The sequence below is a fragment of the Camarhynchus parvulus genome, chromosome 17 (genome assembly GCF_901933205.1).
Source record: "Camarhynchus parvulus chromosome 17, STF_HiC, whole genome shotgun sequence".
Lineage (NCBI taxonomy): Eukaryota > Metazoa > Chordata > Aves > Passeriformes > Thraupidae > Camarhynchus > Camarhynchus parvulus.
In genome coordinates this window covers 6818629-6830910 of record NC_044587.1, presented here as the reverse complement: position 1 = coordinate 6830910, position 12282 = coordinate 6818629, and the positions used below count along the sequence as shown (strand labels likewise).

General features: G+C 52.5%; 1 protein-coding gene across 1 annotated transcript in view; it reads right to left on the bottom strand.

The window, feature by feature from the left end:
* Positions 1–8536, bottom strand: part of BRINP1 (BMP/retinoic acid inducible neural specific 1) — a 94788-nt gene extending 86252 nt beyond the window's left edge. Inside the window, exon 1 of the mRNA XM_030961532.1 lies at positions 8168–8536. The gene's annotated coding sequence lies outside the window, so the exon portion shown is untranslated. The remainder of the gene's footprint in view (positions 1–8167) is intronic.
* Positions 8537–12282: the final 3746 nt, after the last annotated feature.

The following is a 12282-nucleotide window of genomic DNA, read 5'->3' as shown; positions in this document are numbered from 1 at the left end:
ATCACTTCTATTTTCCATCCTTCCTTTTAATGTCTCAAGTGTCCATCTAATTTGCCATCAATCTCCATTGATTCTCCCTCTGATGATATGTTAGTCTTTATAATATCCCGGGGAATATTTCTTCTGCCTTCCTGACCAGCATTTTGGAACAAAGAAGCTGCATACTGATGAACCATAAACATGATTCACTCTGCACTCGGCGTGTGTATGGATTTGCTGTTGTTGCTTAGGCTTTGGTCTTGGAAATCAGTTTCATTACGTCCATGGGGCTGTAATTAAAAATTTATCTGTGTGATTCCAATTGCAGGATCAGGCTCTTTGTGGTTCTGATTGCTCTGGGTCGGTGACAGTTGAGCTCAGGTGTGAAAAAAGTCTGTGTTTGATAAACTTTGAGCAATATCTGAGCACTCAGTGACACATCCTGCAGCAGCAGCAGGGCCTTTGAGACAAGAGGGGTGATTTTGACATCTATCCAGTCACAAAGAGGGGAGAAATTTGAGATATGGTTATTCACCCCTTCTCTTTCCCATTGAAATCTGGGAGACACCCAAGGAAGTTATCTGGTACTAGATCTAAACGCCCCCTCCCCAAAAAAATACTTCCACAGACAACCTGTGACTTACTCCATTACTGCAGAATGTTATTAAAACACAAAGCATGAAAGGAATCAATAAAGAAATAGCCACACGCAGGATATTCCATCTGGCATTGCAGATGACAGTCCTCAGACAACCACTGACTTTGCATGTCCCCACACAGCTGAAAGGTTATCCCAGGGGTGACAGCACTCATCCATGTCTTTCTGATCCCTTTAGTGTCCTACTGTTGTGCTTAGAACACTTCTCAATTTTTTCCAGTCTTAACAAGGCCCAAGCCAGCTTCATCAGCAAAATAGATCCCTCCTTCATCCCTCATCCTCCAGCAAATTCCCTGAGCAACAATTCCAGCCCCAATCAGTCTTTTCACCTTAACTCTTCCCCCAAAAAGCAAGAAGGACAGATGCACATGTATCTCTAATTGCACAAAAAGACTAGTTTGGTTTTATCTAAATATTTCTAAACTCAAATTTCTGCTCTTTGGTTACTTTAGGCAAATACGCAGGAAAATCCTGATTGGTCTCTTTTCCTTGGTTGACCAGATTTATCTATTCACTGGCCTAAAACATGGTCCATCATTTTCAAATACTTTACAGTTCTCTTTTAGGAGAGTGGAAATGGCAGATAAACACATTATCAGCATTCTCCAGCATAAAACAGCAAAGCCTAGAGATGTTTTGCAGAAGCGACTCCGAATTTGGACGACATGACAATAAGCAATTCTAGAAATAGCTGCTCGTCTTAAGGCTATGTTATAGGGATCCTTGTTGCTGCTTTCTTCTCTCTGTTCACAATTTTAGCACAAACACTGTGCTTTGTTAGTCCTTCCCTTTGACTTTCTCAGTATTTCTTAGGCATTCTTTGGTCTCAGCTTGTACCTCCTAAGCTCTCGCTGCTCCCTCAAAACACGGCTTTGATTCTGACTGCAAACCTCACTCAACACAGAGCAGTGAGGGAAATGGCTGGAATAACATTCCTGGTCCAGGCAGGAAGGTGGTCTGAGCCAGGAGGGACCCAGAGCCACATATGTACCCCAGCATATGTCTGAGGGCTCTGCTTACCCGCTCACCATCTGTACCTGCCTGAAGAGCAGCCACGCGCCAAGAGCAGCCCGGCTGCTCCAGCACCCGCGCCCTGCCCTGCTGGTGTCTGCTCCACTGATCCCACAAGTCCAGCTAAGGATTCCCACCTGCTCATCCTGCCTGCTCTGAATCCCCAGCCTCCTCCCTGGGCTCACAGCTCATTTCTGTTCATTCTTCCCTGGTTAGTTTGAGCTGCTTTGTGATTTTCCACAAATTCCTTTTATTTATTTTTTTTCTGCTCCCGCAGCCTCACCTGGAATGTGCTGCCTGCAGGAGGTGATGGTTTCAAAGCTCACCCTCCCTGTCTTCCACCCTGCTTAGCATGCCAGCATCTACAGCTGTGAGGATAAATTACCACAGGGGTCTCCAGTGTTAGCAATGTATCTGACAGCCACACACACAGCCAGGGCAGGATAAAGAAATGGCTAAATGGGATCGGTTGTGCCGACTCAGGACTTCTGGCCAAAACTGCATCCAAAACCGTGATGGACGCAGTGGAGTCCAGAGCACAGGCCAGGGTCTAAATCACACTCTAAATCAAAGCCTAAGAAAGAGATCCTCACTCACCACAGAGCCAGTTAGCAGCCCTGGCTTCGACAGGCTGCAGTGATTTACAGCTGTGAGCTCTTCACAGGAACTTGCCGTACAACATATTCCAGCTGTAATATGCAAAGATATTAAAGTCCAGGCTGTAAGAAGACCTGTCGTAGGCTTCAGGATGTAGCTTCTCTAAATACCAGGGTGAAGGACATACTTCCTATCAGGACAGCAATGAAACAGGTCCCAGGCATGAAAAGACTACAGGATCCAGAGCTGCTCTATTGGAAACTGGGAGTAGGGAGAATGGATGGGAGGGAGAGCTCCTTCTACTCCTATATTCCCCTTTGATATCCAACAAAAACTGCTGGAGCAAATTGTTGGGGTTTTTGTTGGTTTTCTGGAGCTTTTCTTATGTGTAAGAACCTCTCATAGCTTGGTGTGTCAGCTGTGAGCTGACTTTGCTGTAATTCATGACTGTCTGGGAGGGAAGATGTCTCTGTGATGGAAATTCTCCACCAAATAGTGCCCACTGCTAACACACACACACAGGGAATTGTTCTAGGGCTGCAAAGCTGTACTGGTGCTTCTGGCACGTCAGGTTCTACCTCTGCCCAGTGAGTGAACGACAGCGTGTCTGGCAAAGGCAATTCACTCCATCCTCCTCTGCAGGCGACCCTCTCTAGATTATTCACTCCTCTGTGACTTACTGCTATTCCTATTGCCACTGGAAGAGGTGATCCATCAGCAGTGCAACTGGTTGTTTTTCTGGAACAGGAGCCAGAAATCATATGTGTGAGAGTTCAAGCACTGGGGAATGCCATGTCAACACCCAGAAACATGCCACCACCATGGGTGCCACTGTGGGTCCCACTCAGCCACAGGAGCAGCTCTGTGCAGAGCTGAGCTCTGCCAGCTGCGCCGTGCAGGCAACAATAAAATGGATGTAGAACACATGACTTGAGAAGAACAAATAGCAAAAACAAATAAGCATCTTTCTCCTGTGAAGCTGCCTGCAAGTCCTGCCTCAAGGCTGCAGGAAAACAAGTCCCCAAGCAGGGGGCTGTAAATGTTGTGTTAAACTCCCCAGCCCAGGCTCAGGGGAATCCTGGGCCTGACTCTTGTTTTCTTTCCAAAATGACATGTTCATATACCCAGTTTATGCCACCTCCACTTCGGATGTGATCCAGCACTCCTGAAATAAACTTAAGTCCCTCAATAGCTTTCAGCTCATGCTAAATCAGCTGCTCCTCTGATTTCTGCTCTTTCTCCCGTTCCTCCCTCCCACTAGTCAGGACTTTTCCTTCCCTGGCACTGCATAGCTTAGCTCATCAAGCCAGCAACAGCTGTCTCATGCCTACTCCAAACCCTGGGAATGCCACCTCATTTGTCTGGTCCTGCTCTGCCCATCCTCTCTCCAGACAAAAGTACCTGGTAGATACATCCACTTTGCTTCCCCAGCTCTCTCTCCTTGATAACATTTCCCTTTCCCACACCACCTGCAGCCACCAGTCCGCTGCAGCCCTGGCCAGACGTGCTCCAGGCCCAGCACATCAGCTGGACGTGGCCATGCAGAGGCACAGCAGGCAGGGGTAAAACCTTCCCTGGCATCCAAGAACACTCTGGAGCACACACATTGCTGGGAGGAGATATTTTGCCCTGACTCAGCTCAGCACCATTCCCTAACTCGGCATCCTGCTCTGGCAGCCATCTTCCCGGGGAGAGGGAGAACAGCAGGACCAGTCCCCAGTCCATGGATCTGTTTAGAGGCCAGATCTTTGTGTGTGTGTGGATATTCTCCCTTTCTGAAAAGCTGCTCTATGCGGCCTGGAAGGAAATGGGCCAAGGTCCTTACAGTTGTTAAAAATCTCATGATACTTTTGCAAGCAGGATGGTGTAAATCAAACAACTGGGCACAAGCTTCCTCGGTCTGGGTAATTTATATTCTGCCTCACTAAGTTCATCTCTGCACTTCCAATGCATGAAGTGATTTTTCACTTCCCCTGTAGTATTTGCTGGCACGGAAAAGCTGCTGGGCTCTGTCCCAGAAGTAGCTGCATTTCATCACCGGGTGAACGATCCCTGCTCGCACCGGGCCGGCTCCCCACAGGCTGCGCTCGCCCCGCGGCTCCGGAGCGGGAGGAGCGGCCCGCACCCGTCCAGCCGCACCTGGGCTCCAGGAGCAGAGCCCCGCCGGCAGCGAGCGCCCACCCCCGGCCCCTCCGCCTCATCCGCGGCTGGGGATAGGGGCGGGGGATGCGAGCGAGGATGCGGGAAGGGATGCGGGCAGGGATGCAGGAAGGGATGCAGGCAGAAATGCAGGCAGAGATGCGGGAAGGGATGCGGGAAGGGATGCAGGCAGAGATGCGGGAAGGGATGCAGACGAGGATGACTATATGCTGAAGAATGCGGGCAGGGATTCGGACAGGGGTGCGGACAGGGGATGCTGCCGGGGAATGGAGGCAGAGATGCGGACAGGGCTGAGGGCGGGGGTACGGGCAGGGGATGCTGCCGGGGAATGCGGGCAGGGCTGGACGGTGATGCGGGCAGGGATGATGCGGGCAGGGCTGGATGGTGATGTGGGGAGGGAAGAACGGTGATGCGGGCAGGGATGGACGGTGGTGCGGGCAGGGATGGAGGGTGATGCGGGCAGGGATGGATGATTCGGGCAGGGTGATTCGGGCAGGGATGGACGGTGATGCGGGCAGTGATGAACGCTGGTGCGGACAGGGGTGCGTGCGAGCCCCGCTCCGCTCCGCGCTGCTCCGCGCCCGGCGCTCCGTGGAGCCACAGCGCCCCCTCCTGGGGCCCGGCGGCACCGCCCGCCCGCTGCGCTGGTGCAGCCGGGCTGAGCCGGGCTGAACCGGGCTGAGCCGGGCTGAGCGGGGCTGAATGGGGCTGAACCAGGCTGAGCCGGGCTGAACGGGCTGAACCGGGCTGAACCGAGCTGAGCGCGGCTGAATGGGGCTGAGCCGGGCTGAACCGGGCTAAGCCGGGCTGAGTGGGGCTGAACCGGGCTGAGCGGGGCTGAACCGGGCTGAATGGGGCTGAGCCGGGCTGAGCTGGCCTGAACGGGGCTGAACAGGGTTGAACGGGGCTGAACCGGGATGAGCGGGACTGAACAGGACTGAGCCGCACTGAATGGGGCTGAACGGGGCTGAACGAGGCTGAGCTGGGCTGAACAGGGCTGAACAGGGCTGAGCCACACTGAACTGGGCTGAGCCAGGCTGAACGGGGTTGAGCCGTGCTGAGCAAGGCCAAGCTGGGCTGAGCGGGGCCACACGGCGCTGAGCAGGGCTGGAGGGGCACGGGGTTGATTCCCTTTTTTGGGGGATCCCTCCCTGGTTTCCCACCTCTGAACACCGTGTCTCACAGTGCTCAGGGCTTCGTCACCCTCATTTATGTTCTTCAGCGATTTTTCCAGCCCTCCCCAACCAATTTTTTCCTGTTTTCCCAACATCTCTGCATCAGCTGTAAATACCGAGTCCTGGGTAAAGTCTAGAAATCCCCATCCATCCCTGGGAGCTGGGTGCAGATCCCTGGTTCTGGAGTCAGTTCCTGCCACGCTCTCCCGAGCAATGCACCTGCAGAAGGTGGTGGGGCTCCTGCCTGCTCAAAGATGGGAGGATTTGGCTTTGAACTATTTCTGTCACACCGGCAACAATGACTATTGTCTGCTGGCAGACCCATTCCCACGGAGTGTTTAGCAACCGCCTTACACACACTCCCAATGTAGTAAACAGTGGTGGTTAGGAGGGAATAGGGACAAATCCCGTGCCATTTCTTTTGGGGCACATTTTACCTAAAACTAGCCATATGTTCCTCCTCTCCAAAGTTTTAACGCAGACTTTAGTCAGTCTCATTATATTCCTGCTCTTGGAGCCTTGTGTCCTCACTAGGCCCTATGGAAAGAGGGGAAGAGGAGGAAGGTCAGAGGGGGATGTTAAGCACCTCTAACACCAGTGACATCATCCCCCTGTGCCCAATCTCATTTCTGATCAAAGGGGCATGCAAAGGGAGTATCTGTCCCCTGAGGATGGGAGGGTTTTTTCTCTGAACCAGGGTGAGACTGAAGTGGAGCCTTGCATTGTGTGTTTTAGCCATCGATGTGTGTGTGGTTCTGCTCACACGCACACTCACACATATTTTAAAGCTATGTAACTCCAGCAAAGCTCTTCCCATACTCCCAGACTCCATCTCTTGATCAGAGCAGGCATGATGAGTATGGAAATGCCACCGCTCCCCCAGCCATTTCCCTGCTTCCCTGCCTGCTGCTCGTCTGCCTTTCCAGTAGTGAAATCATTCCCGAGTCCTGGGAATCTGCAAAGAGCCATAAAACAAGTGTAGACACACCAAATGTAGAGGGTTTTCTGCTGAGTTGCAAAGGGCTTTGGAGTCAGACAAACCCCAAATCAATGCTTGGAGCCAACTACAAGAGGAGAAAGCTACACTGGAGGAACAAACCACCTACTGCGAGCCCTGCAAAGACAACAGCATGTGTGTGCTCATGTGAACTTCTGAAGGTTTGATTTACATAATAAGAATATCAGTGCAGCTATTCCTGCCCGTTCAGTGTGTGTGGATCCCACCTGTGTGGCTGAGCGTGCGGGAGCTGTGGGGCTGCAGAGCTTGGAGAGGGGTTTGCAGAGCGAGCCCGAGGGGCTGTGTCTGAGCCTGGGGTGGGCTGGGAGCTCCACAGCATGCACTGGCTGTGCTTGGCTTGTACATGCTCCAGGGAGAGCACGGTGGCTTGTCTGGGGTGTGTGGGAGGGAGAGAGTCCAGGGCTCTCTGTCTGCTACTCACAAGCAGAGCTGATCGATATTTTTCCTTTATAAGGAATTTTTTTTTTCAAAAGCCTTTCATGTTCCTTACACCAAAGCCACATCTCCTCTTTACTCGCTCCCTCCTCCTCTCACTGTCTTCCCAAATACTTCTCTACAACTCCTGGGAAAGCAGATTTACTGCCATGAACACGTTATTATTATGCAGCCAGATGAGCAGCCAGAGTAAAGCATGAAGGACCCTTCTGTCCTGCCTAGTGCAGATGTCAATCACACGGCTAAATTCAAACACCAATTCTGCCAGCATTTCATCTGCTGCTGGGTTCCCTCCATGAAGAGGAGACTGCATCCAAGAAGTGACACCTCCTCCCCTTCCCCACTCTCAGGTACCAGCATGGGGAACTCTTCGAAGCCAAAACACACACACCTATAACCCCCCTTCTCTCTCCAGATGGTCTCTGGGGCTTTAGACCCAGCCTGTGCTGGACCCCAGGGATGATGCAATGGCATTGGAGATGCCCTCCGTCCCGCCGTTCCACAAGGACTGGAAAAAGGCAAAGTTACGCTCCACACCAGCCTCGCAAGCAGCACGGAACGGGGAAATGAATGTGGGGAAAACCCATCTCCAGCACCGTGGGGTGCAGCTCCCCGCCGTCCCTACCCTCCCCCGGCTCTGCCGCTGCCTCCCATCCCCGCTGGAAGTAGAGGCAATCAGCCCAGTGTGGGATTCGAGGCGACAGACTTTCCTTTTCCTCCGCGATTTGCTTGTCACTTGCGAAAGCGGAGCAGCGGATTAAGTGGAGATGACACCATCTCCTTGGGGACGGTCCCCCCCTGCTCCGGGATGTATCGATACTCCGGAATACAGATGGATCCTGGCTGCCTCCCACCCCCACCGCCAGCCCAGCCGCGCCGGGGCTGAACCCCAATCGCCGGCCATGCTCAGGGGGGGCTGCCCCAGTAAAAACCAGCGCTCCCAGTGCGCGGATCTCGGCACCACGAGGGCAGAACGGAGCTGCGGGACTTGGCCATCCATCCCCCCGGTCAGGCAGGGCGGGGGTGCGGGCAGGGGGAGCGGAGGGGCCGCGTTACACAACGCGCGGCAGGACGGGGGAGCCGGCCCCGGGCACGGGCAGCGCCGCAGCCGCAGCGCAGCAGCGCTCGCCTTACCTGATGCTAATGTCCCTCTGTGGCGGAGATCGGCTCGCCCGTGGCTTTTATTCGGCTCGGTAGGAACTTGTGGGAGAGCTTCTCTGTCCAGCTCGCATACTGGGTGCGGGGCTGAGACTGCAGGCGTGAAAATCCTGGGGCTCTAGCAGTCCTTTTCATGCTCAGACAGAAAATCCCCTTCCTTGATCCAGATCGCGGGCATTAAGGGCAGAGGCAAGGAAAAAAAAATAAAATTCCGCTTCTCCCCTTCTTCCTTTTCCTTTTTCTTCCTTTTTTTTTTCCCCCTTCCTGTGCCCCCCCTCTCTTCTGCTGCTTAGTTCGTAGCCATCGGGGGAAAGAGCAGAGGCAGCAGGGAGAATGGAGAGGGGGTTAGAAATAAAAATGAAAAGAGCTCCAGGAGGGAAGCGAGAGGCTGGGCTTGCCACCGGGGGAGGGGCTTGGAGCGGGCTAGAGAGGATGAATGGGGAAGAGGAAAGCAAGGCGGAGCCGCAGCTTGGCCATTTTATTCTAAGAAGTGTTTTGTACATAATTAGAGAAGGGGAGGGGCCGGGGGCAAAAAGGAGGGACTTCAGCTCCGGCCAGACGGAGCCTGGGCCGTGGGAAGGGAGGGTGAGACCGGGAAGGGCCGCGGGATGGGGCTGCGGAGGGGTCGAAACTTGTCCGAGGGGGGATCCGAGGGATTTTGGGGAGGAGGCTGCAGCGGGGCCGGTTGCCATTCCAGGAAGACCCCATCTATTTTAATTTTAAATTTTTTCCTACCCCCACGCCTTCAGTTTTCTCCTCCCGGACCCGGAGAGCTGCTGGCTGGTGGGAGAGCAGGATGAGCAGGATGAGCAGGATGAGCAGGATGAGCAGGATGCTCCCGGCCTCGCTGCGGGGATCCCGGCTCTCCGTGGGGAGCGGGGCCGGGGCCGAGCCGCTCCCCAACCCCGCCGGGCGGGCGCGGTTCAGCACCGCGGACAGCGCCGGCCGTGCCGGGAGAGCGGGGCTGAGCCGGGCCGAGCCGTGCCGGGAGAGCGGAGCCGAGCCGGGATGGGCTGAGCTGGGCCGCGCCGAGCCGGGATGGGCTGAGCCGGGATGAGCTGAGCCTGGTCGAGATGAGCCGAGCCGAGCTAAACCGGGCCGAGCCGAACTGAGCCTGGCCGAGCTGAGCCGGGCCGTGCCGGGAGATTGGAGCTGGTATGAGCTGAGCCAGGATGAGCTGAGCTGGGCCGAGCTGAGCCAGGCCAAGCCAAGCTGAGAGCAGCTGAATTGAGCGTGGGTGAGCTGAGCCGAGCTGAGCCAGGCTGAGTTGAGGTGAGCAGAATCAGGCCAGACTAACTCTGGATGCGGTCCCAGCCTGGCTGTGCCCTGCAGGTGAAAGTCCCTCTGGTGGGTTTGGGGATGGCTCAGGATGAGGAATGGAGATGGGGCTGATTCAAGGGCATGACCCACCCAGATAAACCTCAGCAGACCAGCAAAGGCAGCCTAGTGCAAGGGCAGAGCTTAACAAAACTGTGATGTGAGGCTTCCAGACAGGGAGCCCGAGGTTTCCAGACACTACCCCTAGACAGTGGTGGGGCTGGGCTGGGCGGGCTGGGCTGGGCTGGGCTGGGCTGGGCTGGGCTGGGTGATGCTGACAGCAGGAAAAAATCAGCCACTTCATGCAGGGTATGTGGGCCAAGGAGGGCAATGGGAGATGCCCTCCTTCCTGCAAGGACAAGCCCTTCTCCAGCCTGCAAGGACACTCTGTCCTTCTCTCACCCATCCCCTGTGGCTACAGAACATTGTCTTAAGCTAAATCTTCAGTGAATCTTTCCTAAGCAGAATTAGAAGCTGTTTCGTTAACTCCAAGCTGCTCTAACAGGGCTGAAGCTCAGCTTATGCCAATGGCAGGGTGCCCAAATCTCCTGAGTTGTGACTTTTTCCAAGGGACTGTTCAGCCACAAAGCACACTTCCCGGTGAGCCACCTCGGATTCTGTGACACTGGCTCAAACAAAGGACTGAAATGATTCTCACAGATTCCCCTGGTGCAAGGCCACAGAGGAAACTCCACAGCAGGGAAAATTCAGGAATTGGGTCTTACACAGAACATACAAACAAGGTCAAAGCCCTTGTTTAAACAAATAAATGGCACTTGGGGTTATCATCAGTGTGTATTTTTATTGATGCTCTTGGCATTTACCAGAAGGGGAAGACTTGTGTCCTACATGAGGCTGTTTGGAATTAAAGCAAAGGCTCCACGAACCTGCAGTGCAGCCACATGGGATTTGCCAACTCAACCAATGCAACAGTTCTGGGTGTCTTTCCTCACTACACCTGAGAAGCCCTCTGTGATTTGGTCTAGCAGGGTTTGGCACCACCCAGAATGATATTTCATATTCCTGTGAAGAGGGAGAGAGAGAAAACAGATGACATGATACTCTTCAGGTCTTCACAGACCTAGGGAACATTTCATCACCCAAGGGCTGCAGCTGTGTCAGGGGAGGGTCAGGTTGGGTATCAGGGAAAGGTTCTTGTCCCAGAGGGTGCTGGCACTGCCCAGGCTCCCCAGGGAATGGGCACAGCCCCAAGGCTGCCAGAGCTCCAGGAGTGCTTGGACAATGCTCACAATGACAGGGTGGGAATGTGGGGTGTCTGTGCAGGGTCAGGACTGCACTGGAGGATCCTGGTGGGTCCTTCCCAACTCAGGATATTCCATCATTCTGTAATTCTGTAACAAAAACTCTCTAGGAAGTAACACTTCCATCCACAAAATCCAAGTCAACCAACTCCTAGGACAGATGTCCTGCCCGGAAATAAGATTTTCTCTCAATATAATAAAAATATAAGTAGAGGAAAACATAAAACAATGTAAAAAGAGTAGTTTTGCTTATGCTTTTCCCTGTCTGCCCCCCTCCAGTCACACATGCACTGCTGCTGCCTTGTTCCCAAAGCTGTGACTGTCTCTGTATCAAAAGAGGATTATTTGGTGCATTGAGTATTCAACATGTTCTCTTACAGTATTGTTGTGTTCAATGAGCTTTGCTCATCTGAATGGACACTCACTGCATAGTCCACTGGTTTAATTTGCTGCTTTGGAAACCTAAGCAGGTTACAGCATATTTGGCTATGTGTCTGTTCTTATGTGTCAAAGATAAGGTTTCTGGATGCCATTTTTAAAAACAAAATTATTTCACTTCAGTAGCTTTCTCTTCTCAGTGGTCTCTTCTTTTTAGTCTTGAGTATTTCAACTCACCTTCTCCCTACAATGAACAAAGCCTCGATCTTCACCCCAAATCAGCAAAGCTCCATTGAACAAGGATTTCTATTTCTTCTTCCAGTAAGGATTTTTTTTTTTTTTTTTTGAGTTTTAACAATTTTAGCACATCCAATCCTCACTTTTTTCCACTCTTCTTTCCACAGATATCTTAAAAGAAGTGTTTTGACTTCTTCAAACTATAATATTGTTCCCATGATGAAAATAGAAACCAGTCTATCAGAAGAACAGAAATTCACAACACATAGAGTTAAAAGAGAGAGTGTCCAATTTGCATGCACTGGGCAAACTAAAAAATATGGTAGTGATGAGGAAGGGGAAACAGTAATTTGGACTCTTTATTAGAAGTTCAGGAAGAAATCACATGGAACTGAGAGACCTAGAAAGCAGAGAAGTGTCCATGATGATCACTCAACAGCTGCCACAATGATGGACAAAGAGGTTTCCTTGGTGTGTTCCAGGTGTGCTGTGGGTGTGGGTTAACCCCAGTGTTCAGCTCAACACAGCACAGTCATCCCCTCTCTGCCCTCCAGCCTGCACTCCAGGGGCCTGGGGGAAGAGGAAAGGGCAAATAAAAGCAAGAAAACTTGGTGGTCAAGAGAAAAAAAATTTCAAAATTGAAGCAGTAGAAGATGATTGAAAGAAAACAAAAGAAGTGAGACAAAGGCAAGCACTCACCACGTCCCACAGGCAGACCAATACCCAGCTGGATCTCAAACAAAAGATGACTAATCTAACTAAAATCCTCTTTCCCCCCTTTTCGCTGCTGAGCAAGATGTTCATTATCAAAATCATCAGTGTGTTAACAACAAATGTTTTGGTCACAGACCTACAACAGGATCCTCTGAGCTGCTATAGGGGAAATTCACTCTACCC